Consider the following 26,670-nt stretch of genomic DNA (forward strand, 5'->3'; position numbering starts at 1 on the left):
CCCTCTGTTTCCCTGCTGCTCTGTGGTGGACGCTCTATGACAGAGTGACGAACACTTTGGCCCCTGAACTCGGCTCCAGAGGTCACGGCCGGCTGCGAGGCTGAGACACTCCTTCCCTGTCTGTCAAAGAGCGCTCGGGCGCTTATGGCGCAGACGCTCCACATTTAGAGACAAAACCCTAAATACATAAAACCCTTTGAAACCATACAGAGGGTAAAACATTTCATCCTCCCCAGACAACAACCCACTAATCTGGGGCACGCTGAAGGTAACTGTTTGGTTACTGTGGTGAGGCCGTGTGTTGTGGTGCTCCGCAGCGACGGCTAAATAAAGACTCTGGATTTAAATCAGTGTTTACGTTACAGGAAGCGGATAAATGCTATCGAGCTCCCGTGGCCCTTCACGGATGAAGAGAAGCCGTCTGGGCAACCTGACCGTTCCACTGGTTTGTCATATAGCGTTGACTTACACATCCGTTCTTCTCTCAGCGACTCCGGAGCGAGCGTCTGACTCTGGAATCCAGAGTGAAGACTTTACAGAGCAGCTCCTCCACGTCCCTGAGCCTCTGGAGCCTCTGTGCATTCGAGAAGCTTTCATTCTCCAGAGTATTTAAAAAACAAACAATTTGTCTCTGGGGAATTCAGGCTCGGATGTGAAAAACATTCTTCTCATTTTTCTGGGTGCCTGATTATTTATTCTTTTAAATGCAGTGAGGGTGAAACAACAGAGGCTCGACAGGGAAGGATTTTGTTTTTGTGAAAATCTCACAAGCAACCGGGAGTCGTCCTGCTGGGAGACTCTGTGGTTCAGTGCCACACAGGGTGGGCCTGATGGGGGGGGGGGGGGGGGGTGATGCAACTGGCTGTTTTCTACAAATTCCCACTGAAATGAGCAAATTGATGAAGCTGACACATCAAATAAAACCATCTCCAAATGTGACTGAGATATAGGATTTAAAAAAATAATTCCCCTACTTGTTTAATATATAGGCCAATTAAAAACAAGAGTTTTTCTGAGATATTATCGGTTCATTAAAAGTCGCAAAGTGTGAGGAGACATTTCAAATTCTGCTGTATTTGGGCACAAAACTACAAAATGAATGATGAACAACACATATCTCCACAGAGGGAAATCTCTTTCATTATAAACAAGCATTTTGGTGAGAAACATCCAATCACCAACCTCGACTAGAAGGACGCTCAGAGACTTCACACCTCCACCCAGACCAACCCTCCTTCATGCATGTTTAGGTCAATTAAAAACCAGTCTAAGATGTACTGGTTTCTCCCTTGGTTCACGTCACGTGGAGTTCAACTCTAGTGAACTGTGACCCACTTGTTTTGTTTCTTGCAGAGAGTCAGTTGAGAGGAACGATATCATGTCTGAGCATTAAATATGAAGCCACATCAATCTGTACAGGAACCACAGGAACCATAGTAAGGTTTTGGTTTTACCGGGATCACGTGGCACGTTATTTCTCCCTGAGGAGCCGTGAGCATCAGAACTAATCCTCTGAAAGAACATAACTAATAGTCGACTCTTCCAAAAACCAACCCGAGCCTATTCAGCGAATCTTTATGTACTTTAATTTGAAAAGGCCGTTTATATTCCCCATAGAGAATTGGTATGGCAAAATAGCTAAAGCACCAAATCGCAGCTTTTTGCAAATGGCCTGTTGAAATTGTTTACAAGTACATGTATGATTGTGGGCCGGACTCCTCGCTGCAGTAATCCCTCTGGCGAGCGGCTGGGGCTCTGGCGCGGAGCTGGGAGCGCGGCATTGGGTTTCGCCGGCGGGTCTTTTGACCGGGCTCACAGGGGATGAGTGGAGATCCTGAGCGCTGCACAGGCACTTATGAAGGACGCACATTGTTGCCAGCCCTGGGGAGAAAACTGAGCAGTCTGGCAACACAGGCGGAATTTCCTACTGTGATGTTATCTCACACAAGACATTTAGCTTCGGCCAAATGAGGGAGAGGGAGAGAAAGAGGCGGGGGGGGGGGGGGCGGTAGAGAGGCAGAGGGGAGGACAAAAAGGGGACGGGGAACGATGGAGGAAAAGTGAACAACAGATGGAAGAAAGGAAAAGAGAGAGGCACCTTTCCATACACCTGGTTTTATGCAGATATTCTTATATTCACACTTCTCCCAATAACGTAAGAGATCTGAAAACGTTCTTCTGTTGAAGTCATATTTGTTGTTCGCTTTAATCCATAAAGTTGTGACCATCCTCGTGGTCCGACCTCGTTTCGGTTTCAGCCGCAGTTTTGTGCGAACCTGCGTTGTAAATTAAAGTCTTCACTCATTGTCTTTCACTCTAAACATCTACATCTCAGGATCTGCTGTGTTTTGTAGATTTATCCCCCCCCGCTACCACCATTCATTGAATTAAATCTACGCAGCAGACAAAGTAAAACAGTTCCTGGATCAGCTGATGCGACTACACTGCATCTTCCACTAAGTTCCATGACAATCCATCCAGTGGTTTTTGATTAATAGAAACATTCAAACAAAAACATAAACCTCCTTTGCAGAGGTGAAAATGCTACGACAGAAATTGCTAATGGAAAATGTAATTTAATTTAACCACTTAAACCACCGGCAGCAAAACATTTAGATTCTCCAAGTACTCAACGACTTCCGCTGCATTTTTTAAAAACCCCGAGCAAAGCTGCTCAGCACAAACAGAACAAGGCGTGGAGAAGGGAACAGACGACCTTCGAACCCGTATTAGTGCTTATGACCTTTGTAATGTTTCTTTTAATCTTTTGAGCCTAATAGCTGAAAGCACAGTTTCAATCACGTATTATAAAAACTAAGTGTGTGTGTCAGCAGTCCAGGGTTGATTTAATCTAATGTTAACGGCGATAATTTGGTTTCAGGTGTAAGTTATCACACATTAGATCCTTCACACATGTGTCTGCAGGTGTAAACCACAATAAAACCACATTTATGAGGATCTTTATGATTGATTCTTGAACTTTAACAATCAATGATAAAATAGATAGAAAGAACTCAGGTGACAACACTGTTTTAAAATAAGATATTGTTGTCAACGTTATAATAAAAACACTTTATCAAATTAGCTTCCTTACAGATCAACCCATATTTAATAAATTTATAGTTGAGTTCAACCAGGTCAGATTTTAAATCTTAAGTCTAAAGGTAAGGAATATAAAAATCCCCATAAAGGACTGAAAATAAGACCAATACACATTCCAGAGGATTCATATTATCTCCCTTATCTCTGATTGGCCCGTGAGGTGGTAAAAGTGACAGAATCAAATAATAAATTGGTTGAATTGCCCGGCCAGCAGGAAGCACTGGGCATACTGGTAAATGGTTTACACTTGTTGTTCAGGCTGCACGCTCAGTGGAGCCGACGGCCCATCTGCAGACATTTAAAGATTTGAAATGGTGGATAATGATTAGCAGAGGGCAGCCTGACCCGACACCTTCAGCCTGGCTGTAAAACAGGAGATTGTTTACGAGAATCTGATCTGCAGCTCGTTGGGGAAAAAACACTTTGCTGTGAATTTAGAAAGATTTGTTGTGTTGCTAAGTTTTTTTTTGTGCCACTACACAAGTGTCAATCAAGGTTTTCAGCGGGTACACATCAAAGTTTGAAAGTGTTTTCCGTGCTGCAGCTGTGAAGACGCCTGCTGCAGCCAAAGAGACAGAGAGAGACATGAGACAGGAACCGTTTCACTGCGTCTGTCTTTTTAAAGGACGTCACACTCACTCAACCTGATGCTGCTTTTGTCTCTTTCTGCTTTTTATCATCAGAACCTTTTTTGATCCTCATGAAGCTGATCCTGTGTTTGTGTTTGAAAAGTGAATCACAGGTGTTGCAAAGGGTTCGTCTGTGCAGGGCAACGCAAAAACATTTACAACAAATTTTAAACTTTAAAGTCATCAAAGAAATAAGAATTCGTCAAACAGCCTCCCTGCCCAACAACCCCTCTCTTCAGTGATAGGTTGGATAATAATTACCAACCTGTGATACCAGGCAGACGCTGTTAATGTTTTCTTAGGAGTTCACTACACCACACAAAGCTCATTGTCGACAGCAGCAACAACGGGTCTGAGAGTCGGTGTGAGAGGCAACAACACCTCTGACAACAGGCATTGACTTCCTGTTCTCAGTTGGATCTAAAGAACATGTTGTGTTGGTGCAAGTCTCTGAGTCCTGGTGTGAGATGAATGAATCTCTCTGGACATTTTCTGGAAATCCTCCTGCCAGCCCCTGAGTTAAATGTCCGAGTGATCGTGTCAATAACATTTCCGACACACGACGGACTGATAAAAACCACCAATACAAATATCTCAGGATTAAAAAGAAAAGCAAAACACGAAGAAGACGCTGAGGAAGACGCCAACTTGGAGGTTTAGACGTCCTGTCTGTATTCTGCTGCTCTACCCAGGAACCTCCCTCTCTGACCTCACCCAGCTTCTCAGAGATTTTCTGGAGCTTCCAAAAGTACATGGACGCCTCCAAACGACAAAGCCTGTACTTTTAGAACAAGTGTGATAGTCGTACTTTCAGACCTGCCTCTGCGTTGAGCTGCTACCGGATCTAAACGTGTGGAGCTGAACGAGGGAAATCAAGGAAATAAGAAAAACGTGAGGGATTAGCTAACTTCTCCTGGACGGTCTACATGAGGGAGAGGTTTGAAAAGTAGCTCCAGGAAACATCCCCATTCGTCAATCCAGTCACAGTTTGACCTGGTGAGGCTGATGAAACCCACAGAGAGCCTCTTGAAACTGACTGAGACGTGTTTCACTTTGCACGTTTCAGATTTTGTTATTCCAGCAGCAACAGGCTGACAGTCACATGAAGGCAGCTCCCAGAAACACAGCATCTGAACCGGTCTTTGAAACACACTCGTCCCAAAGAGGTGAGATGAGTTCACTGGTTTCCAGAACAAAAGAACTGGAATCAAGAAACCCTGTTGCCCTCACGTGGCGTCATCTCGGCACCGGAGCAGAGGTCGTGTTAACGCAAAAACAATTTCTCACAATTTGACTTGATTCTTTTGTAAACTGTGTTGATTTAACTGTATTTATTTTGTTCTTCAGGGTTGAGCCCTGGATAAAAATGTATAGGACAAATTACAATAACTTACTTACTTCAAATACACGTGACTGCCACTGGATCATTGATTTTAACACATTTGAAAACTCATAATAATCATAACAAAATGATCTGTCGAGGGAATAAGTCGAATTTATCTCTGTACAGTTATCTATAGTGTTGATGGTTTGGATGCTAATTTAATAAATTTATGTTTTTATCTTCAACGATAAATTAGATCCGTTAAACTTATCCTTAAAAAGATACGAAAATGAAAGTAACCACCCGGACTTTGGCATAAATGAACTAGTTTGAATATGGTAAAAACTATTATCAGCTATAACCTGGTTACTTAAGCTGCGTAAGTGCGACCACTTACCGAGCAAATTATTTACTTATACTTAGCAAACCCGGCTAATTGGCGCAATCATTAAAAGGACAATTATTAGTAAATTAAAGTATTACCACTTTAATTTACGTTTTGTTTTGGGTGAAAGGCATTTCAAATAAAAACAGATGATTTGTAGGTCGTCTTTGACCGGCCCCCTCTGGATGCCTCCCTGTGTCTGCTCATAATGACGACCATCCAGTTATTACAGCTCAAACAGCGTCCATTGTGATGTGAATGGATACTTGTTGCCGTGTGTTTGAATGAAGAGGCCCGGTCCTGGTCGACTTAGCCGTGTGACACGCGATAGGGTCCAAATCCAAAGTGGAATGGCTGCAGGCTTCAACCTGCGCTTAAGAGGGTCACCACCGAACAAAGGGGGTTCAGTCACTCGCTGAGAGGCTGCACTCACCGGGAGGACGGTGGGGCCAAGGCACTGAGTGTGTGTGTGTGTGTGTGTACGCTGCAGGTTGGAGTTTCAATTCAACAAAACGATTCTGGAGGAGAAATGTCGGCCTTGAGTCTTTACTCGCATGTCTTGGGATCCTCCATTTGAAGACACGAGGAAAGAGCGATGCAGGAAATATGTATTTAGTGAAATGAGCTTCTCCCCAGAGCGTCATCAGAGGAGGCGGGAGCTGCTCCATCACTCTAACGGCTCCTCGGGGAGTTTGTCTGAGCTCCGACCCTTTGTTTGTTCAGATGATGTGACAACGCACATCATGATAAGGGAGGTCGGCTTCTCCTGGGTGGTGCTGTCTCGTTCCCTGTGCAGAGTGCACTCAGGTCAGAGTCAGTCGCTCCGAATGCTTTCTGGAACTTTTCGTGTTATTCACAGCAAGCGAGTTTCGTACCAACAACGTACAAAAAACTATAAGAACACAAATGTCTCAGGATATAAAGTAGAAGCTTCTTCTCCCACTCTCAATGAGCTGAAAGCAGAAGCCTCCTGAGACTTCTACGTAAAATCTAGACCGGATGCCACAAGTTAAATTGCAATCAGATCAGTAAAGAGGGGATATGTCATGTGTGGCTCAGGAGGTAGAGTGGTACGTCCACTACTCAGAAGGTTGGGGGCCGCATGCCTGAGTGTCCTTGGGCAAGACACTCCGCCTCCAATAGGCCCCTAAAGTATGTGAATGTGACTTTGAGCAGTCGATAAGACTAGAAACCAAACTTAGCACATATATAACATATTTACTGTATATGAGCGTGTGTGTGTGTGTGTGTGTGTGTGTGTGTGTGTGTGTGTGTGTGTGTGGGTGTGTGTGTCCAGTTCAGTTTGCCGAAACAGTTTGGAAACATTATGCAGTGCTTTCTCTTCACAGGTGCATCTTTGAGAAAATCAATTCAGACACTTTTAAAAGCCTTTTATTGTATTAATAGTTAATCATGTGTTCCCTGTGTGTCAGGTCCCACCTGCCCTCTCTCCTGCTGGCTGAGTATTGTGCTGTGCGGTGAACTCAACCAGGAATGCAGCATTTCTCCAGAGAACTGACTGACGTGAAGTCTTTTATTCGGTGTTGTCTCACAGCCTCCTTGTCTGCGAACATCACACGGCGGCTCGGCTTTCACAATAAACTCCCCTCACAACGCTTCAAAATCCCCAGACGTGCTCAAAACAATATCGCCTCTATTCCTGAGGAATAACACAGTGAATGTTCCCGAACAGTGGAGAGCTGCAGATCTTCAGTTGGACTTCCCTGGTTCCTGTTGCTTCCCACACAGGTTTGGAGAGAGAGCTCCTGAAATGCAGGATTATTTTACTTCTTGAACCGAAACGCTGCTTCGGCTTTTCACTTGGCCCGGCACGCATCATTCAGCGACCGGCCATTTCCCACGCCGAACGGGCTTAGAGCTGTGACAAGGGAAGAAAAGGAGAAAGTCCTGTCAAGTTTTTCCACTTGGTTTTGTTCTCTTCCTCTGCTCCTGTGTTTTTTCACCTCAGTATCTAGTTGTCGGCTTTCCTCTTTCTCTTTCTCCCCTCTCCTCCTCCTCCCACCTCCTCCCCTCTCCTCCCCTCTCCTCCTCCTGAGCACGTCTAACATGTCATTCTTAGTCTTTTGTACCTGCAGGCCTTTTTCCCTATTGAACTCCCCACCCTCTCCACTCCTTTGGCTCTCCCTTTCCCTCTCAGGGGCCCAATTATGAGCCGGCATTAAATAAAAACATTTATATTTCTCCCCCCAAAAAAGGCTTCTCTCTTTGCTTTCTCTGGACAATGAGGGCTTGTGATTCTCCCCTCCCTCCCGCTCCCTCTTTCTGTCTCTTTCTCCTCCGAGTGGCCATTCACTGGGGGTCTCTGTCTGCCTTTGTGATTGGCTCACTCCAGGACTCCTAGGGGGCAGTAATTGTGTCTCATTAAGTCTTACAGTAGTAGCAGGGGAGTGTAGCAGGGTGGGAAGTGAGGGGGAGTTCGCCCGCACAAGGCCCCGCAATTAGAAATCCCAGAGAGCTTGAATGGGAGCCCTAATCAGGCCACAATAGCTGGGGCTCCCTGCCATTTAGGCCAAAAAGGAAGTGTTGCCATTGTACAAACACACACACACACACATGCAGAGAGACACGCACACACACCAGGAATGCATGCAGCACAGCGGGGATGGATGTACTTGTGCGGTGGCGTCATCCCAGAGGCCAATTTAGGAAGACTTGGGGGGGGGGGGGGTAAGAGAGCTTTTCACTGCCTCAGTCACGACACACACATTCATGCACGCAGAGGGTCACACACACAGGTGCAGACACACACATGCACACTTTTCCATCCACATTGAAGCTATAAGGGGTCTCATTAGCGATGTTCAGGACGAGCTGGGAGTTTTCTGTTTGCTCATTTGTCGCCGTGTGATTCCTCCCGCTGCCGAGCAGCCTCTCAGCTTCTCTGTGAAAAACAATTTCTGCAAGAAGCAGATTCCAGCGGCGTAATAAAATCAGCCCGCTGTGTTGTGGCAGATACATAAATAACCCATGCACAACGTCTCGGTGGAAATTCAGTAAATTTCAATGTCTGTGAAATACAAAAAAAAAGAAAAAACATACAAATAATGATATTCCACCGCCATCTGTCTCTGAAAGGGAAATGCATTGGAAAGTGAAAACTTTGCAAAGCCTTCCTCTTTTTTTTTATCTCATAATAGGAGCAGAAAGTGCGTCTCTCTCTTCCTCCGTTTATCTGTGTAGCGTTCCCAGGAGAAACAGTGGCTGCCCCTCCTTATCTCCCTCACCGCCGAGTGCTGCAGTGGATTATGAAGTGGATTATGCAAATGCATGACAATATATTCATATTAACAAAGGTTGAGGTTCATGCGCCCGTGCCCGGAATTTATGAATACGCAAATAATAAAATAAAAGGAGCAACTGAATGGGCTGGAATGTGTTATCATTTAATGGAAATTAACTTGGTTCCCTCGGCGTTGTGCCGTGTTGTGGCTCATTTGTTAATTTGTTGAGTTGGCTGCATCTGTAAAAATGTGATATCCAATTAGCTCCTTCTGTTTCAATTCATTTTGGGGTGTTTCAGTGCAGCTCCATAGCCGATATGCCTGTAGGTATTATACAGGGATTATTGTTTGGGTTTTTCTCTTCGGTTTTTACTCTATTGTTTCACGGAAGAAAGGATTTTCTAATGCGCTGTCGGAGTTTGCTTGATATTGATCCAACTCCAGAATCCTCATTGGTTCATTGTTTTCAACATGTGATCGACTGATCAAGTTTTTGTTTCTGTGCAAAGATCTTTTCAAGCTGAAAAAAAAACATAACCCAGCCTCCTCCATGTTAGCTGATGGGACCAAGTAGGTTTGGTTTTAATAGGATGCTATAGAAGGGTCAGGGGTTAGTCAAGCAATTGCTGCAACCTAGTCCCTGAACGATCACCAGCGAGAGATAGTGGCACCAATATCTGGATTGGTTCATCTGTAGGAACTACACTTTTACAGAAATTTGCATCTGAGGCATGGTCCCACTTTCTAACCAGGATACGGACATCTTCCATAAGTATGATTCACTAGAAAGTCTGTATCATCCCTTCGATAGCTCAGTTGGTAGAGGGGAGGACTGTAGGTTGCATATGCTGACATCCTTAGGTCACTTGTTCAATTCTGGTTTGAAGGAGGATTGTTTTAGAGGTGGAAATCTGAATTTGAGGCTTAACGACTCAAAAGATAAAAGCTTTCATTCACACCTCTATCACGGTACCTCAATAAGGGGGAGACAGTCAATGTCCTGAATGTTTAGAACAGGGTTTCTGGAGACAAGTCTATATATTCCCATTTTCTTACCAGGATATTTACATTTTGCAAAAGATCTATAATGCTAGATTAATTCCTTTGATAGCTCAGTTGGTAGAGCGGAGGACTGTAGGTTATTAGTTGACATCCTTAGGTCGCTGGTTCGAATCACGCTCAGAGGAGGAGTCATTTATATGCTTAAAGATCACAAGATATCATCAGCCATTCACACCTCCGGTCCGTGTACCTCAAACACCCAAAGGCAGAGTGCTGAATGTTTAGCACAGGGTGGATAGATGAAAATGTTCCCATTTTCTAACCAGGAACCGGACATGTTTATTTAGGCTGTTTCACTAGACAGCCTGTTTCATCCCTTCGATAGCTCAGTTGGTAGAGCGGAGGACTGTAGGTTGCATATGCTGACATCCTTAGGTCACTGGTTCAATTCCGGTTCGAAGGAGGACTGTTTTACAGGTGGAAATCTGCATCTGAGGCTTAACGACTCAAAAGATATAGAAGTTCGTTCACACCTCTATCAGGGTACCTCAATGAACCATAGGCAGGTAGAGAGGGCCGGGCAGTCAATGTCCTGACTGTTTAGCACAATGATTCTGAAGACAAGTCTGTATGTTTGAATTTTCTAACCGGGATATTTATATTTTACAACCCATCACTATTACTGAGGGTTTATCCTTTCGATAGCTCAGTTGGTAGAGCGGAGGACTGTAGGTTAAATGTTGACATCCTTAGGTCACTGGTTCGAAGGAGGAGGCTTTTACAGGAGGACATTTTTTATTTCATCTAAGGCTTAACAAATCAAAAGATATAGAAGTTCGTTCACACCTCCAGTCCGGGTACCTCAACGACCCAAAGCAGGCAGAGAGGGCCGGAGAGTCAATGTGCTGAATGTTTAGCACAGGCACTCTGACGATAGATGAAAATGTTCCCATTTTCTAACCAGGATACGGACATTTTCTAGAACAATGTTTCACTAGACAGCCTGTTTCATCCCTTCGATAGCTCAGTTGGTAGAGCGGAGGACTGTAGGTTGCATATGCTGACATCCTTAGGTCACTGGTTCAATTCCGGTTCGAAGGAGGACTCTTTTCCAACGACTCAAAACATATAGACGTTTGTTCACACCTCTATCAGGGTACCTCAATGAGAGGGAGACAGTCAAAGTCCTGAATGTTTAGCACAAATACTCTGAAGACAAGTCTCTATGTTCCCATTTTCTATCCAGTATATTTAAAATTTAGAAAAAAACCTATCACTGTAATGCTAGGTTTATCCCTTCGATAGCTCAGTTGGTAGAGCGGAGGACTGTAGGTTTTAAATTGACATCCTTAGGTCGCTGGTTCAACTCCGGCTCGAAGGAGGTTTATTTTATATGCTCAACAATCACAGGAGATCAAACTGCCATTCACACCTCCAGTCAGGGCACCTCGACGGCCCAAAGCAGGAAGAGAGGTCCGTTAATGTCCTGAATTATTTGTAGTCTGTGGTTTGGGCCACGAGCTGCTCAGAATCTGCTGAGTAGTGACAAGCAGGTGAACTTAATGCACCGGCCAGCTCGTCGCCTGCAGGGAGGAGAGAAGTGAAGGTCGTACAACAACTAATCTGTTTTACATTCAGCATATGCAAACTGAATTTACAGCTCATCTTCCAGATGGACTGGAACTGGAATTTTGAACGAGCCAGAAAGACTTGATTTAGTGAGTTCCAGGACTGGACTAAATATGTTGTTTAATCACAATTCAATTACTGGTTTTCATCTTGTATTTCACAAACATTATGATGCATCAAGAAAGATACAGGCTGATGTGAAAGTTCTGATTCATCTAAGGTAATTTGCTTTGGGGAAACACTGCATCTCTCTGGTAGTCAGGAGCAGTGAATGGTTCGTGGTTTGAGATACAACACGTTGACATCGAGCTCTGAAGAAACACGAGATGTAAAACATCAAGTCGTCTGTATTTGGGAAGTGAACTCTGACGTCCTCACAGATCAAGGTTACCGGTTAAAGTCACAAGTTCAAACCTGCGGACTGTGTGGGAAGCTGGGTGTGGAAACCCTGTCTCTCAGCAGTGACTGTTGCAGTGTCCTTCGGCAAGGCATTCCGCTGTCAGCCGAGCGAAACGGAAAAAGAGGAGGAAGCTGGATATCAGTACGTGACGGCAACAAGGAGTTACTTTAAAGCTGCTCTAATCTAAAAGCTGCGATGAAATGAAACTTGATGAACTTCCCACCAACCTGCCCAGCACCGAACAGCACACAGACAAACTCAGAGAATATCAACCTTTTAAATGAATATAACTTAAACTCTCCTCAACTAGTCCGGACTAATTTCTCTGTGTGTGGTTTAAATGCTGTTCAGACCCTGGTAGCTCAGCTTTAGCTCAGATGCTAGAGCTTAACCTCGTAAAGCTCAATGAGACTCATTCTGATTTGTGAATATTGGCGACACAAATACAATTTGTAAGTGAAGCTTTTACCGAGAAAACGTGTTTGACTAAATGTTCTGCCTCCACCAAGCATTCCCATACTCAGTGAAGTCACTGTTACAGCCATCGGCCACATGAAGAGCTTGTTAGTGGCAGATTTGAATGCATCTTTTCTTTAGTTTGTCTCGGCTAAGGCCCTAGCCCTAGTCTCTTTCATATCTCACTTGGTAGAGTGGAGGGCTGGAGGAGAGAAAACCAAGCTGACATCCTTAAGATGCTGGTACAAGTCCCAGTTGTTTTTTTTGTGGGTGAAGTTTACAGATAAAACAAAGTGTTGCGCATTTACTGTGTCCACTTTACCAATAAACCATAGAGTTTTTGACCCAGTCAGATGAGGCACTCGTCAATAGCAGCTTAGTGTTGTTCTTGACATTCGTGTTCCAACTCCCTGACTCGGCAGCCACAGGTTCTTCTGTCACGTTTCTCCTCCGCAGGTCAAACAGAGAAACGTTTCTTCACTTGTTCTCTCTGTGGCCGTTTTCTCACAGGTTCCCTATCAGTGCCAGTCCCACTGTATCATTTTCTTCAGTGGGAATGATTTGCCCACACATTTGTATGACCTCATGCCAGATTACATTACATCTCCCTGTGTCTCTGTGTGCCGGGGCTGAAAGGCTGACCAGCTGAACCAGTATGACTGGGAACTGTGTGTGCTGCCGGCCAGTGTAATGAGTCGTTGGGTGGCAGCAACAGCACAGACGAGTCTCACGACTAATTAGTGTTGACAGAGTTTTAAGCACAATTAATGACAGTTACGTTCCTTCTTCCTCTCTCACACAATTGTAGGTGATAATTATAGTTTGGGACCTAATTTACACTAATAATTAACAGATGTATGCGGACAAATAGGCTTACCTTATTCTTTGCAAATCCCGGCACTATTGTATTGTTAATTGGGCCGAATGTAAGCAGATACTCTGACAGCCCCCCCACCCCCCCTCTCTGAATACAGTCCTAAGCCTCTGAATAAACAGCCCCGACCTCAGGAGGTGTGTTTCTGCTAAAGCCCAGATTGAGTTTTTCCTCGTTAGCCCAGTTAAGCAAAGTGAATAAGACGATTAACTGTTTGTTTATTGCAGCAAACAATTTGAATACAAACAGAGCGTTGACAAGCCAAAGGACGTTAAGTTAATGAAAGTGTATCGGACAACATTCGGTTGTTTTGCACAAAATCATGTGAAGGACTTCTCATGTGTGCCCTTAAGTAATAAGCCAACAACACTCAGCCATAAGGATCATTATAATAATATAAGAATAACTTTCCAAGCAGTCGTTACAAAGTTCCTCACAAAGAGGACAAATATAAACTAGAAAACATTAAAGACAATTAAATTATAATCAGAGACAACTAATGATAAAACGAAACTATCTAAACACAAAAATAACAAGTACAACATAATTTAAAAGTAATCTTTTTCAGTAAAGATTATAATTTTACACTGAGCAGTTGAATATATAAAACAAAAATATATATATTTTTTCAACAACTTGATGGCCTGTATATAAAGTCAATCCTCTTCTCTAGGCAATTTATGTAAGTCACAATATCTTAAATTTACGCTGTTAAAATCTATAACAAACTCAAAACTACAAATAAATGATTATTAAACAAAATTTTGATATCGCAAACTACTGCAGATTCCAAATGTTTTAAGATAAGGGATTTTTTGTGTACTGTTTTTCTTCTGTTTTTTTACATCTGCATCACAAACATTCAGACCCTGCAACCTGAGCAAATCCCCTGAAACCCCCCTCTTAGTATTCCTGACAATCCACAAAAATGTGCCATGTGAGTCTGTGGCACATTTCCAACGAGTAGATTCCCAAGTCACAATAAAGGCATGAATCAAACTGGTGATGGCTGTTTGTATGGAGTTTCCCACCCGACCACAGAAAGGGGGCTTAGCAGAGAGGCAGCGTGCTGTCATTGTCTCCGGGCGGGGGCCACCCGTTCCCCCTCGCTGTCCCACTGTCAGTCAAACAATACAATGCTGCCTCCTACTTCAACCCCCCCAACCCCAACCCCCAACCTATTTACCAGGCCAGCCCCTCCCTGCTCTCACCACCCACTCTGGACACAAGGAGTGGTGACATGGTGTTTTTTTAAGCGGTGAATGTGGACTATTAGTCAACAGCTGGGCCACGATTTATTCACAGGCTCAGTCGAGTCAAGTCAAGACACGGTGGCTTTGCATAAGCGCGAGGGCGAAGGACATGAATATAGAGCAACATCGCAAGCGTGTGGTTTTCAGCTTTAACAAAAGGTTTTCTTTTTAGTAACATACGAGCAGCTCAAGAGTCAAACTTCTCCAAATATAAATGTAGCATTGTGTGTATGTTCTACTACAGTTCATAGTTGCAACTAAAATTTAGTAATTTAGCTTTTACAGTCTAGCATACTCTGTATCCCTTCGATAGCTCAGTTGGTAGAGCGGAGGACTGTAGAGGAGCAGTGCTGACATCCTTAGGTCGCTGGTTCAAATCCGGCTCGAAGGAGGAGACTTTTTATAGCTTTAAGATGATGATGAAGCTGTGTGCCCCTGTATTCCATCATCACCAAAGCATTCACATGGTCGTTATGTTGTTATAACATGTTTTAAGCCTTAAATCCACCAGAAATGGCTAAGCTAGCGAACATTAGCATTTCTGTCGGTCCCTGAATGCACCTGGAGCATATCAGTGGACGTTTAGGCTTAAAACTTGTGCAAATGACTCAGTTTCAAGTTGAATATAACTTGGGGGGCTTGCAGACACTCGGATGACACCACGTGAGAAGTAATGTTGTGGTTTTTGGTCACCAGTTACTTAAATTGTAATGGATTCTCCTGCAGCCCTGTTTACCCCTGAGACTCCAAAAAGGGATTTGTCCATCGGCAAAGTGCTGAGTAGATAATGGGTGCATTTTTCATTTTTAGGTGAACTATCCCTTTCATGGAGTTTGTATATTTTTGTATATCACACTTTTGGGAGCAGAATAAAAAGTGTCACAGTCAGATAGAGCTGCAGCTGTGAGCTGGAATCAATCAATATGAAATCAGTATTCAGACCCAGCAGCAGAAAGGGTTAGGGAGCACGAGTGAGGAACCACAACATGGCCTTGTGGGTTCCCGGGGGGGGCCCTTCTCTGAGTTTCTGCCCATGGATCCGTCCAATCAGAAGTGAGCCTGACTCTGCAGACCGATGTCTCTGTGCCTGAGCAGCGCCTGCGGCCATGCTGACCGGTAGACAGGCAGGAGTCAATATGGCTCCAGGCTGAAGCATCTGGAAAGACAGCAACTGCAGCTAAATAGCCATGGCTGCATTTTGAACGAGGAATTAAATTGATGCTCTTTTTATTTCCAGAGCATAACAACGAGTGACACGACTCAAATCCCCGGATCATTCAGAGGACGTGCAGCAGAAGAGTCCAAGCACACGGCCCAAGCTCCAAACTATAAATCATCACGGATGACAGATAAATGCCACAACAGGAAACGGGAGCTGAGGTTGAAACATTTGCATGAAGCCAACATTAATTTTGTGTGACTGCAGGAAATAGCTGTCCTGACAGTGTCATGGCAGCACAGCCGAACAGAGGAGCTTTCGTTTGGATCATATTCTGACTGACGAGGCTGAAGCGGTTGTGTTGTGTTGTAAAAAAGCAAGCACCTGTTGTCGAGGAGAGACTTGGACATGAGGAGCATGTGTGTGTCTCTGCTGGGAGTTTGTGTTGTACCCGCTGACGTTGTGTTCTCCTCACCTGAACCGGGATCACACCTTCATTGGTTTAAAACCAACCTCCACCTGAACACAGCGGACATCATTAGGTTGATGGTTCAACTCCGGCTCGAGGCTTTTCTTCGTGAAGCAGATACAAACAAATAATGGGATGCATTTGTATTATTTCCATGTTACCCAGAGTTCCCATCGTGCCATCGACAGGATCAGACATGAGACATATCTGTTCAAAAAATATGTTTTATGTTCATTGCATCAATTTAACTTTGTTAGCTGGTCGCTGGTTCAACTCCCACTTGAAGGAGGTGTCTTAGGTGAAGCTTTCACAAACACATGTGTCCAACAACTTAATGTTCTTGTAGGTCTCTGATGTCGCTGTTACAATCAGGGCATACAAAAATATCAGTCTGGTTTGTTTTGTGTGTAATTCTGGAGTTTACAATAGTCTGTGGTAGAATTGATCAAAACCATAAAACCAATTAAGAATATATTTCTTCTTTCCTCTTCTTCTTTTGATCCGGCATCCAGAAAGTTCCATATAAGATCACAAAACCACCAGGACACCTTTAGAGGAAGAACCAACTTGGAACAACAAGATAAATATTAATCAACGTCCGAAAAAGTAAACGATCCAGTCAAACTGTCAAAATAAGAGATATATGTGACGTGGGGGTCAGACACGGACACGTCGAGGCTGCTCCTCTCTCAATCCTTCACTGTGGTGGAATGCTAATGACGGTGAATCACAGGTCTCTGGTCGACATGCTGGAGGGAGCGAGGACGTGAGGAGACCACCCAGATCTCCTCCCCTGTCTCCCTCTGAAACACTTAGCAGTGTAATTATATGGGAGTGACTGGTGGAAAAAAAAACACTCTCTGTGCAAATATGGATTTAGTACCAGACAGATGCTTGTGTCTGCGTGCCACTGAGCAAGCATTACCGACACGACACATCCTACTGGCCTGAAGCCACCAGAGGTTACATAAGACTGGGGGGGGGGGGGTGTTTGCAAGACAGATCTGGATTCTTGAGACAAGGTCATTGGTCATCCTTCTTGACCTTCATTCAGGAGCTGCTGGGGATTGTTGGTTTGTCAGCAGGATTATAAAAAAACTATTGTTTAGATCTCCTGAATTTCCAATGAGATGGGTTATTTCTTTCTTTTGAATGCAGGATTTGTTGACTTTATTTTGTCGCTTGTTCATGTCCAGTTTTGTCCATTGTGTGTCCAGAATAAAGTCTGATTAACAGCAGCATTACACAAACTCTACTGATACATTTTTGTGAAATTAGTTCTTTTCTATGAAATCACCACATTTTCTCTGGTTTCCCAGGGAGTAATAAACAGAACTAGATGATGCATATTTATGGGACTTGTATTAATGTGTTTGTGCAGTTTGGTGCAGATCCAAACAAAAAGCAGAAAGCTGATTTAAATGTGGGTTCAATAAAAGGACTGTTGGGCCTTGGTGGACGTTTTTCACTCTACTCTACTCATTCTCTAATCAAGAGTTTTTTTTAACTTTGTATTTACTGACTTATAACACAGTTCAGTAACGTTTGTTCCTCAGTGTTCAGGCTCATTGGTTTTCACTGTCCACTGTTCCCTGTTAAACCGAAGGTAGGATTAATTAAACCCAATGAATCATTCTTGAAAAGTTGCTGATAATCCAGGGCTCGAAACAAAAAGGTCTGGTTGAACACAGACTCATTTACACCTGATATTTACACGTGACCTGCATCTGCATATCTCTTCAAGGATAAAACACGTTATTGTGAGGTGGATGAAGAACTTAGTAATGGATGTACTGTATGTTAATGTTATAAATAGCTTGTAGCTCAGAAACAACTTGACCTCAGTGCTGGAGACTCGTCCTCTCTCTCTCTCTCTCTCATATGAAACCTTATATCAGTATTTGGTCAATCCAATAAACATCTGTATCAGCAGCAGCAGAGATCCCACAGCCCACTGCAGTGGCCGTTCCTCTTTTTTTCCTTGAGAGGCTCCAGTGTTTGGGTTTAGAGAAAACACAACTGAAAACAAACACAACATTCAGAAGTATAGACAATACCGGGGTGGCCGGGCGAGTGCTGCACATTCCTCTCCATTCGAGCTAATACTCTGTGCTGAATGTAATTACAGGGGAAATTACGGGTTCCCATGCGCAGAGGGGAGTTGGTAACCTACAGCAGGGACGGACTCTGACACTATGCATTTCCCTCTGTTGTGTGGGAGCAGTGCTAAATGCATTTCCCAGAATTCTCAGGCTCAGGTCTGACATGGACCAAATTTCCAGAAGGGTCCTGTCAACCTCTGCTAAACAGAACTAACTCAATCTCTGCTGCAGAGATATTAATTTATGAATTTTCCAGCGACAAACTGTATTACAGAGTGAGCTCAGTGGCAGCGGGGGGGAGATCTCAGCTGTAAAACAGATGTGGAGAACGCTCTTTACGAAGTAATGAACAAGTTTCCAATCTGCACTCGGCTTCTGAGGGAGTTCAGCAGCGATACTTGATATCTATCACTGAAAAAAGTGTGTGAGCAAGAGGACAGAGACACAGACCGATCTGTTGACATGATGTCTCTGCTGAACTCAATATGACAAAAAGTAATGTGAAGTCTAAGGACCTCAACGACCTGAAGGCAGCTAGAGAGTGCCGGGCAGTCAATAACCTGAATGTTGAGCAAAGGGACTCTGACGATAGATGAACATTTTCCTATTTACTCACCAGGATATGGATATTTTCCTGAAAGCATCTACTCTGTTAGACAAGGGTCATCCCTTCGATAGCTCAGTTGGTAGAGCGGAGGACTGTAGGTTGCATATGCTGACATCCTTAGGTCACTGGTTCAATTCCGGTTCGAAGGAGGACTCTTTTACAGGTGGAAATTTTCATCTGAGGCTTAACGACTAAAAAGATAATAGCGTCCATTCACACCTCTATCAGGATACCTCATTGAACCAAAGGCAGGTAGAGAGGGCCGGGCAGTCAATGTCCTGAATGTTTAGCACAGGGACTCTGACGACACTTACAAATACTCCTTGTTTTCGAACCAGCATACGAACAAATTCCAAGAATAGCCACTTTTTGTACATATTATGTCCCTTCGATAGCTCAGTTGGTAGCGCGGAGGACTGTAGGTTGCATATGCTGACATCCTTAGGTCACTGGTTCAATTCCGGTTCGAAGGAGGACTCTTTTACAGGTGGAAATTTGCATCTGAGGCTTACTGACTCGATAGATAAGGGCATTCGTTCACACCTCTATCAGGATACCTCAATGAACCAAAAGCAGGCAGGCCGGGCAGTCAATGTCCGCAATGGTAAGCACAATGATTCTGAAGACAAGTCTCTATGTACCATTTTCCAACCCAAGATATTTATATTTTCAACAAAAAAAAAACAACACTATTATGCCCAATTTGTCCCTTGGATAGCTCAGTTGGTAGAGCGGAGGACTGTAGGTTACATGTGCTGATATCCTTAGGTCGCTGGTTCAACTCCGGCTCGAAGGAGGAGACTTTTACAAATGGAAATCTGCATGTGAGGCTTAACGACTCGAAAGATATGAAATGTCGTACACACCTCTATCAGGGTACCTCAATGAAGCGGAGGGGCAGTCATTTTCCTGAATGTTTAGCACAGGGACACTGACGATAGATAAAAATGTTCCCATTTTCTAACCAGGATACTGATATTTTCATTAAAATTGTTTCACTAGAGACCCTGTTTTAGCCCTTCGATAGCTCAGTTGGTAGAGCGGAGGACTGTAGGTTGCATATGCTGACATCCTTAGGTCACTGGTTCAATTCCGGTTCGAAGGAGGAGACTTTTACAGGTGGAAATTTGCATCTGAGGCTTACTGACTCGATAGATAAGGGCATTCGTTCACACCTCTATCAGGATACCTCAATGAACCAAAAGCAGGCAGGCCGGGCAGTCAATGTCCACAATGGTAAGCACAATGATTCTGAAGACAAGTCTCTATGTAGCATTTTCTAACCCAAGATATTTATATTTTCAACAAAAAAAAACAACACTATTATGCCCAATTTGTCCCTTCGATAGCTCAGTTGGTAGAGCGGAGGACTGTAGGTTACATGTGCTGATATCCTTAGGTCGCTGGTTCAACTCCGGCTCGAAGGAGGAGACTTTTACAAATGGAAATCTGCATGTGAGGCTTAACGACTCGAAAGATATGAAATGTCGTACACACCTCTATCAGGGTACCTCAATGAAGCGGAGGGGCAGTCATTTTCCTGAATGTTTAGCACAGGGACACTGACGATAGATAAAAATGTTCCCATTTTCTAACCAGGATACTGATATTTTCATTAAAATTGTTTCACTAGAGACCCTGTTTTAGCCCTTCAATAGCTCAGTTGTTAGAGCGGAGCACTGTAGGTTGCATATGCTGACATCCTTAGGTCACTGGTTCAATTCCGGTTCGAAGGAGGAGACTTTTACAGGTGGAAATTTGCATCTGAGGCTTACTGACTCGATAGATAAGGGCATTCGTTCACACCTCTATCAGGATACCTCAATGAACCAAAAGCAGGCAGGCCGGGCAGTCAATGTCCACAATGGTAAGCACAATGATTCTGAAGACAAGTCTCTATGTAGCATTTTCTAACCCAAGATATTTATATTTTCAACAAAAAAAAACAACACTATTATGCCCAATTTGTCCCTTCGATAGCTCAGTTGGTAGAGCAGAGGACTGTAGGTTACATATGCTGATATCCTTAGGTCTCTGGTTCGAAGGAGGACTCTTTTACAGGTGGAAATTTGCATCTGAGGCTTACTGACTCGATAGATAAGGGCATTCGTTCACACCTCTATCAGGATACCTCAATGAACCAAAAGCAGGCAGGCCGGGCAGCCAATATCCGCAATGGTAAGCACAATGATTCTGAAGACAAGTCTCTATGTACCATTTTCTAACCCAAGATATTTATATTTTCAACAAAAAATAAAACAACACTATTATGCCCAATTTGTCCCTTCGATAGCTCAGTTGGTAGAGCGGAGGACTGTAGGTTACATGTGCTGACATCCTTAGGTCACTGGTTCAATTCCGGTTCGAAGGAGGACTCTTTTACAGGTGGAAATTTGCATCTGAGGCTTACTGACTCGATAGATAAGGGCATTCGTTCACACCTCTATCAGGATACCTCAATGAACCAAAAGCAGGCAGGCCGGGCAGTCAATGTCCGCAATGGTAAGCACAATGATTCTGAAGACAAGTCTCTATGTACCATTTTCCAACCCAAGATATTTATATTTTCAACAAAAAAAAAACAACACTATTATGCCCAATTTGTCCCTTCGATAGCTCAGTTGGTAGAGCGGAGGACTGTAGGTTACATGTGCTGATATCCTTAGGTCGCTGGTTCAACTCCGGCTCGAAGGAGGAGACTTTTACAAATGGAAATCTGCATGTGAGGCTTAACGACTCGAAAGATATGAAATGTCGTACACACCTCTATCAGGGTACCTCAATGAAGCGGAGGGGCAGTCATTTTCCTGAATGTTTAGCACAGGGACACTGACGATAGATAAAAATGTTCCCATTTTCTAACCAGGATACTGATATTTTCATTAAAATTGTTTCACTAGAGACCCTGTTTTAGCCCTTCGATAGCTCAGTTGGTAGAGCGGAGGACTGTAGGTTGCATATGCTGACATCCTTAGGTCACTGGTTCAATTCCGGTTCGAAGGAGGAGACTTTTACAGGTGGAAATTTGCATCTGAGGCTTACTGACTCGATAGATAAGGGCATTCGTTCACACCTCTATCAGGATACCTCAATGAACCAAAAGCAGGCAGGCCGGGCAGCCAATATCCGCAATGGTAAGCACAATGATTCTGAAGACAAGTCTCTATGTACCATTTTCTAACCCAAGATATTTATATTTTCAACAAAAAATAAAACAACACTATTATGCCCAATTTGTCCCTTCGATAGCTCAGTTGGTAGAGCGGAGGACTGTAGGTTACATGTGCTGACATCCTTAGGTCACTGGTTCAATTCCGGTTCGAAGGAGGACTCTTTTACAGGTGGAAATTTGCATCTGAGGCTTACTGACTCGATAGATAAGGGCATTCGTTCACACCTCTATCAGGATACCTCAATGAACCAAAAGCAGGCAGGCCGGGCAGTCAATGTCCGCAATGGTAAGCACAATGATTCTGAAGACAAGTCTCTATGTACCATTTTCCAACCCAAGATATTTATATTTTCAACAAAAAAAAAACAACACTATTATGCCCAATTTGTCCCTTCGATAGCTCAGTTGGTAGAGCGGAGGACTGTAGGTTACATGTGCTGATATCCTTAGGTCGCTGGTTCAACTCCGGCTCGAAGGAGGAGACTTTTACAAATGGAAATCTGCATGTGAGGCTTAACGACTCGAAAGATATGAAATGTCGTACACACCTCTATCAGGGTACCTCAATGAAGCGGAGGGGCAGTCATTTTCCTGAATGTTTAGCACAGGGACACTGACGATAGATAAAAATGTTCCCATTTTCTAACCAGGATACTGATATTTTCATTAAAATTGTTTCACTAGAGACCCTGTTTTAGCCCTTCGATAGCTCAGTTGGTAGAGCGGAGGACTGTAGGTTGCATATGCTGACATCCTTAGGTCATTGGTTCAATTCCGGTTCGAAGGAGGAGACTTTTACAGGTGGAAATTTGCATCTGAGGCTTACTGACTCGATAGATAAGGGCATTCGTTCACACCTCTATCAGGATACCTCAATGAACCAAAAGCAGGCAGGCCGGGCAGTCAATGTCCACAATGGTAAGCACAATGATTCTGAAGACAAGTCTCTATGTACCATTTTCTAACCCAAGATATTTATATTTTCAACAAAAAAAAACAACACTATTATGCCCAATTTGTCCCTTCGATAGCTCAGTTGGTAGAGCAGAGGACTGTAGGTTACATATGCTGATATCCTTAGGTCTCTGGTTCGAAGGAGGACTCTTTTACAGGTGGAAATTTGCATCTGAGGCTTACTGACTCGATAGATAAGGACATTCGTTCACACCTCTATCAGGATACCTCAATGAACCAAAAGCAGGCAGGCCAGGCAGTCAATGTCCGCAATGGTAAGCACAATGATTCTGAAGACAAGTCTCTATGTACCATTTTCCAACCCAGGAAATTTATATTTTCAACAAAAAAAAAAAACCCTATTGTGAGAATTTGTCCCTTCGATAGCTCAGTTGGTAGAGCGGAGGACTGTAGGTTACATGTGCTGATATCCTTAGGTCGCTGGTTCAACTCCGGCTCGAAGGAGGAGACTTTTACAAATGGAAATCTGCATGTGAGGCTTAACGACTCGAAAGATATGAAATGTCTTACACACCTCTATCAGGGTACCTCAATGAAGCAGAGGGGAGGGGCAGTCAATTTCCTGAATGTTTAGCACAGGGACTCTGACGATAGATGAAAATGTTCCCATTTTCTAACCAGGATACTGATATTTTCATTAAAATTGTTTCACTAGAGACCCTGTTTTAGCCCTTCGATAGCTCAGTTGGTAGAGCGGAGGACTGTAGGTTGCATATGCTGATATCCTTAGGTTACTGGTTCAACTCCGGTTCGAAGGAGGAGCCTTTTGCAGGGGGATATTTGCATCTGAGGCTTAATGACTCAAAAGATAACAGCGATCGTTCACACCTCGATCAGGATACCTCAATGAATCAAAGGCAGGTAGAGAGGGCCGGGCAGTCAATGTCCTGAATGTTTAGCACAGAGACTCTAAAGACACTTACAAATACTCCTCGTTTTCGAACCAGCATACGAACAAATTCCAAGAATACCCACTCTTTTTTTGTGCCTGTTATGTCCCTTCGATAGCTCAGTTGGTAGAGCGGAGGACTGTAGGATGCATATGCTGACATCCTTAGGTCACTGGTTCAATTCCGGTTCGAAGGATTACTCTTTTACAGATGGAAATTTGCATATGAGGCTTACTGACTCGATAGATAAGGGCATTCGTTCACACCTGTATCAGGGTACCTCAATGAACCAAAGGGTAGTAGAGGGGGAGGGGCAGTTTATTTCCTGAATGTTTAGCACAGGGACTCTGACAATAGATGAAAATGTTCCCATTTTCTAACCAGGATACTAACATCTTCCATAAGTATGATTCACTAGAAAAACTGTCCTATCCCTCGATAGCTTTAGCTCAGTTTGTAGAGCGGAGGACTGTAGTTTAAAATGCTCAGAGGCACGACACAAATCACTGTCCTCTGGTGGAAGCTACATTCTCCCGGCTGTTCTGTGGCTGTAGCAGAGCTGCCAGGAGGGAGCGTGCCTGCCTGTCTGTCTCTGTCCCAGCTTGTCAAACTGGCTGCCTGCATCTTTATCTGTCTTGTCTATCTGCCACAGGCTGCTATTAATTTGAGGGTTAAACGTTGAAGGTTTTGAGTCGAAGCCATATACCATCACTCAACGGGGAATCTGTCAGCGGTGGAAATGTTTTACGTTACATTTGCGGCAGTTGGCTGACACTTATCCTGAGTGACACATGGAGGGGGAGGGGGGGGGGGGGAGTAAAACCAGCTTCTTTCTGTAGACGTCCATGATGAGACAAGATAAGATAACTTGTATTAGTCACATTGTGGGGAAAATTGTGTTGCAGCAGTAAAGGTACAAATAAGAACCAAATGTTTAAAACCTATTTGTAAACATGCGCACACGGAAAGACACAAAATAAATATAATGAAGACGATGTTAACAGGATTCAGAAAGTGACTGAATGGGACACAAGCTCAGGAAGACTCATTTGGAATAAAAAAAAAGACAGAGTTAGAAAAGACAGGGCTCAAAAGTGAGGAAGAACTTATAAGGCGTCATCGCCGTAAAGAAAATAACAACAAACAAACATATTTTAATGCATCGTGCAGCTCTGTGTCTGCAGACTGACGTTCAGGCGGAGAAGGGGTTAACGTCTCTGAGTGCCACTGTCAGCCAGATGTCTGCAGCTGTCCTGCTGCCAAGAGCATGACTCGCTGGTCCTGGCATTAGGCTACGTGACAAACCAAACACAACACTGCTGTCATGGTTAAAACTGCACAACCACAACACGGAAACATAAAGATTCATTAGCCACCAACTTTCCAGAGATTTTTGAAAGGGGATCTTGCCCCCCCCCCCCAGGATTACGTCTGCAGCCTTTTGCAGGTAGGATTAGACGTCTCTGCAAAAAACATACTTATTCAACAACAAAAAGGTTATTAATTATGATGCATGATCGGTAGCTATTGTTTAGCTTGATGCTCACCTTATTGATAGATAGATTGATTTACCTTATTGATCCCAAATTGGTTAATTATTGTGTTACAGCACATCAGGGGTGTCGCACGTAGAGCGAAGAAACAATAAAACAGATACGAAGAATCAAAATAGAATGTAATAAACATAAAAAGTACAAAAAAACTGTACATACTCCCAGTTAATGATACACTTTAAAGTACTAGAATACACAGCAAATACTAAATATAATAGAACAAATATAAACCTATAAACAAGAGAGTTAACAAACTAATAAAGTCAATATATGTTAATTAAATAACCACTGTGTCCTCTGATGTGGCTTCGTAAACAGTCAAATAAGTGAGCATAAGGCAAGTGTCTGTCCTAGGTTTGGACTTTTGAGAGACTTTTTGTATTTGGACACTTTGTGAATCTTTCTGTTCTATGGAGTTTTTCTGTCATGTACTTAAATCCTTGTTTGCACTTTGAGTTCTTTATTTCCTGCCTTACATTGAAACTTCTTTGTGTCTCTCTTACTCTCTCTTCTGTTCTCACCTGTTTCTAATGTGTCACACATCCGAGGTCAATGATCCCAAATCTCATCAAACTGTGATCCGTCCCATCCCATTGCATTCCTTACAGATGTGTATCCCACAGCAGGAACAGAAGTTTGCTGAAAACACGTAAACATGTTTCTCTAAACTCAGGTCATGTCCAAAAAACAACAAAGATCTGGTTCAAGGACGTAGCAGGGAAACAGGAGTTAAATGTTTGTTCCTCTGGTCCCGTGTATTTGAAACATTGTGGACAAACGTGTCCTTGACGGGAGGGAGGGTGTGAACACTGCTATCTGCGTTGTGTTCAGAAGTCTCTCATTGCAACCTTCACCTTTAAACCGAGTTTCTAGAGCTGCTTTCAGACCTGCACTGAACCTCGAGTATTTGTCATATATATATATCTGACCCAATGTCCTCAGCTGTGGAAGATACTCGCAAAATCATGGTTCAAAACTGGCTCTGCAGAAAGTCACATGTTCTCGAAATGCAAATCTCTTCATTGTCTCTTCTGCAGCTTCAGTTTGCAGGAAGTCATTCAGTGAGAATGAAGTGGTCTCAGCAGCAGTGAAAGTTTCTTTAGTTTGGATACAGACACAACTTTGTGTTTACAGACGAGAGGGGAAGTGTGTGTCTGACCCTCCTCGGCTGTGTGTGGTCTTCCTCTCTGGCTCGTCTGGAAACACCTGATGCAGTTACACATCTATTTTCCAATGAAGTCTAGAAATATTTTGTGCATGTAATATGAGACAAATTCATTTAATTGAAAACGATTTTCAGCTGGTTCCCAAAGACTTGTCGGTCTGCTCTATAAGCTCGTCTGATTGATATCTATGTGAATGTAAAAAAGAATATTTATGCAGTTAATATAAGAATTAAACAAAATTTTAAATAACAAAATCGATAAACAAAAAGGCTTGTATCTTC

General features: G+C 43.4%; 19 non-coding genes across 19 annotated transcripts; all 19 read left to right on the plus strand.

The window, feature by feature from the left end:
• The first annotated feature begins 9,783 nt into the window (after positions 1–9,783).
• On the plus strand, positions 9,784–9,869 carry trnay-gua (transfer RNA tyrosine (anticodon GUA)). The gene is given in 2 exon segments: positions 9,784–9,820; positions 9,834–9,869. It is a non-coding gene; the product is annotated as a tRNA-Tyr (tRNA).
• Positions 9,870–10,059: 190 nt separating this feature from the next.
• Positions 10,060–10,147, plus strand: trnay-gua (transfer RNA tyrosine (anticodon GUA)). Its single transcript is given in 2 exon segments — positions 10,060–10,096; positions 10,112–10,147. It is a non-coding gene; the product is annotated as a tRNA-Tyr (tRNA).
• A 550-nt stretch (positions 10,148–10,697) lies between these two features.
• On the plus strand, positions 10,698–10,785 carry trnay-gua (transfer RNA tyrosine (anticodon GUA)). Its single transcript is given in 2 exon segments — positions 10,698–10,734; positions 10,750–10,785. It is a non-coding gene; the product is annotated as a tRNA-Tyr (tRNA).
• A 194-nt stretch (positions 10,786–10,979) lies between these two features.
• trnay-gua (transfer RNA tyrosine (anticodon GUA)) lies at positions 10,980–11,065 on the plus strand. Its single transcript is given in 2 exon segments — positions 10,980–11,016; positions 11,030–11,065. It is a non-coding gene; the product is annotated as a tRNA-Tyr (tRNA).
• A 3,534-nt stretch (positions 11,066–14,599) lies between these two features.
• Positions 14,600–14,687, plus strand: trnay-gua (transfer RNA tyrosine (anticodon GUA)). Its single transcript is given in 2 exon segments — positions 14,600–14,636; positions 14,652–14,687. It is a non-coding gene; the product is annotated as a tRNA-Tyr (tRNA).
• A 4,007-nt stretch (positions 14,688–18,694) lies between these two features.
• trnay-gua (transfer RNA tyrosine (anticodon GUA)) lies at positions 18,695–18,782 on the plus strand. Its single transcript is given in 2 exon segments — positions 18,695–18,731; positions 18,747–18,782. It is a non-coding gene; the product is annotated as a tRNA-Tyr (tRNA).
• A 236-nt stretch (positions 18,783–19,018) lies between these two features.
• Positions 19,019–19,106, plus strand: trnay-gua (transfer RNA tyrosine (anticodon GUA)). The gene is given in 2 exon segments: positions 19,019–19,055; positions 19,071–19,106. It is a non-coding gene; the product is annotated as a tRNA-Tyr (tRNA).
• Positions 19,107–19,341: 235 nt separating this feature from the next.
• On the plus strand, positions 19,342–19,429 carry trnay-gua (transfer RNA tyrosine (anticodon GUA)). Its single transcript is given in 2 exon segments — positions 19,342–19,378; positions 19,394–19,429. It is a non-coding gene; the product is annotated as a tRNA-Tyr (tRNA).
• A 221-nt stretch (positions 19,430–19,650) lies between these two features.
• Positions 19,651–19,738, plus strand: trnay-gua (transfer RNA tyrosine (anticodon GUA)). Its single transcript is given in 2 exon segments — positions 19,651–19,687; positions 19,703–19,738. It is a non-coding gene; the product is annotated as a tRNA-Tyr (tRNA).
• Positions 19,739–19,972: 234 nt separating this feature from the next.
• On the plus strand, positions 19,973–20,060 carry trnay-gua (transfer RNA tyrosine (anticodon GUA)). The gene is given in 2 exon segments: positions 19,973–20,009; positions 20,025–20,060. It is a non-coding gene; the product is annotated as a tRNA-Tyr (tRNA).
• Positions 20,061–20,916: 856 nt separating this feature from the next.
• On the plus strand, positions 20,917–21,004 carry trnay-gua (transfer RNA tyrosine (anticodon GUA)). The gene is given in 2 exon segments: positions 20,917–20,953; positions 20,969–21,004. It is a non-coding gene; the product is annotated as a tRNA-Tyr (tRNA).
• Positions 21,005–21,239: 235 nt separating this feature from the next.
• On the plus strand, positions 21,240–21,327 carry trnay-gua (transfer RNA tyrosine (anticodon GUA)). The gene is given in 2 exon segments: positions 21,240–21,276; positions 21,292–21,327. It is a non-coding gene; the product is annotated as a tRNA-Tyr (tRNA).
• Positions 21,328–21,548: 221 nt separating this feature from the next.
• Positions 21,549–21,636, plus strand: trnay-gua (transfer RNA tyrosine (anticodon GUA)). Its single transcript is given in 2 exon segments — positions 21,549–21,585; positions 21,601–21,636. It is a non-coding gene; the product is annotated as a tRNA-Tyr (tRNA).
• Positions 21,637–21,872: 236 nt separating this feature from the next.
• trnay-gua (transfer RNA tyrosine (anticodon GUA)) lies at positions 21,873–21,960 on the plus strand. The gene is given in 2 exon segments: positions 21,873–21,909; positions 21,925–21,960. It is a non-coding gene; the product is annotated as a tRNA-Tyr (tRNA).
• Positions 21,961–22,195: 235 nt separating this feature from the next.
• On the plus strand, positions 22,196–22,283 carry trnay-gua (transfer RNA tyrosine (anticodon GUA)). The gene is given in 2 exon segments: positions 22,196–22,232; positions 22,248–22,283. It is a non-coding gene; the product is annotated as a tRNA-Tyr (tRNA).
• A 221-nt stretch (positions 22,284–22,504) lies between these two features.
• On the plus strand, positions 22,505–22,592 carry trnay-gua (transfer RNA tyrosine (anticodon GUA)). Its single transcript is given in 2 exon segments — positions 22,505–22,541; positions 22,557–22,592. It is a non-coding gene; the product is annotated as a tRNA-Tyr (tRNA).
• A 544-nt stretch (positions 22,593–23,136) lies between these two features.
• Positions 23,137–23,224, plus strand: trnay-gua (transfer RNA tyrosine (anticodon GUA)). Its single transcript is given in 2 exon segments — positions 23,137–23,173; positions 23,189–23,224. It is a non-coding gene; the product is annotated as a tRNA-Tyr (tRNA).
• Positions 23,225–23,450: 226 nt separating this feature from the next.
• trnay-gua (transfer RNA tyrosine (anticodon GUA)) lies at positions 23,451–23,538 on the plus strand. Its single transcript is given in 2 exon segments — positions 23,451–23,487; positions 23,503–23,538. It is a non-coding gene; the product is annotated as a tRNA-Tyr (tRNA).
• A 240-nt stretch (positions 23,539–23,778) lies between these two features.
• trnay-gua (transfer RNA tyrosine (anticodon GUA)) lies at positions 23,779–23,866 on the plus strand. Its single transcript is given in 2 exon segments — positions 23,779–23,815; positions 23,831–23,866. It is a non-coding gene; the product is annotated as a tRNA-Tyr (tRNA).
• Positions 23,867–26,670: the final 2,804 nt, after the last annotated feature.

The sequence above is a fragment of the Platichthys flesus genome, chromosome 14 (assembly GCF_949316205.1).
Source record: "Platichthys flesus chromosome 14, fPlaFle2.1, whole genome shotgun sequence".
NCBI classification, from domain to species: Eukaryota; Metazoa; Chordata; class Actinopteri; order Pleuronectiformes; family Pleuronectidae; genus Platichthys; species Platichthys flesus.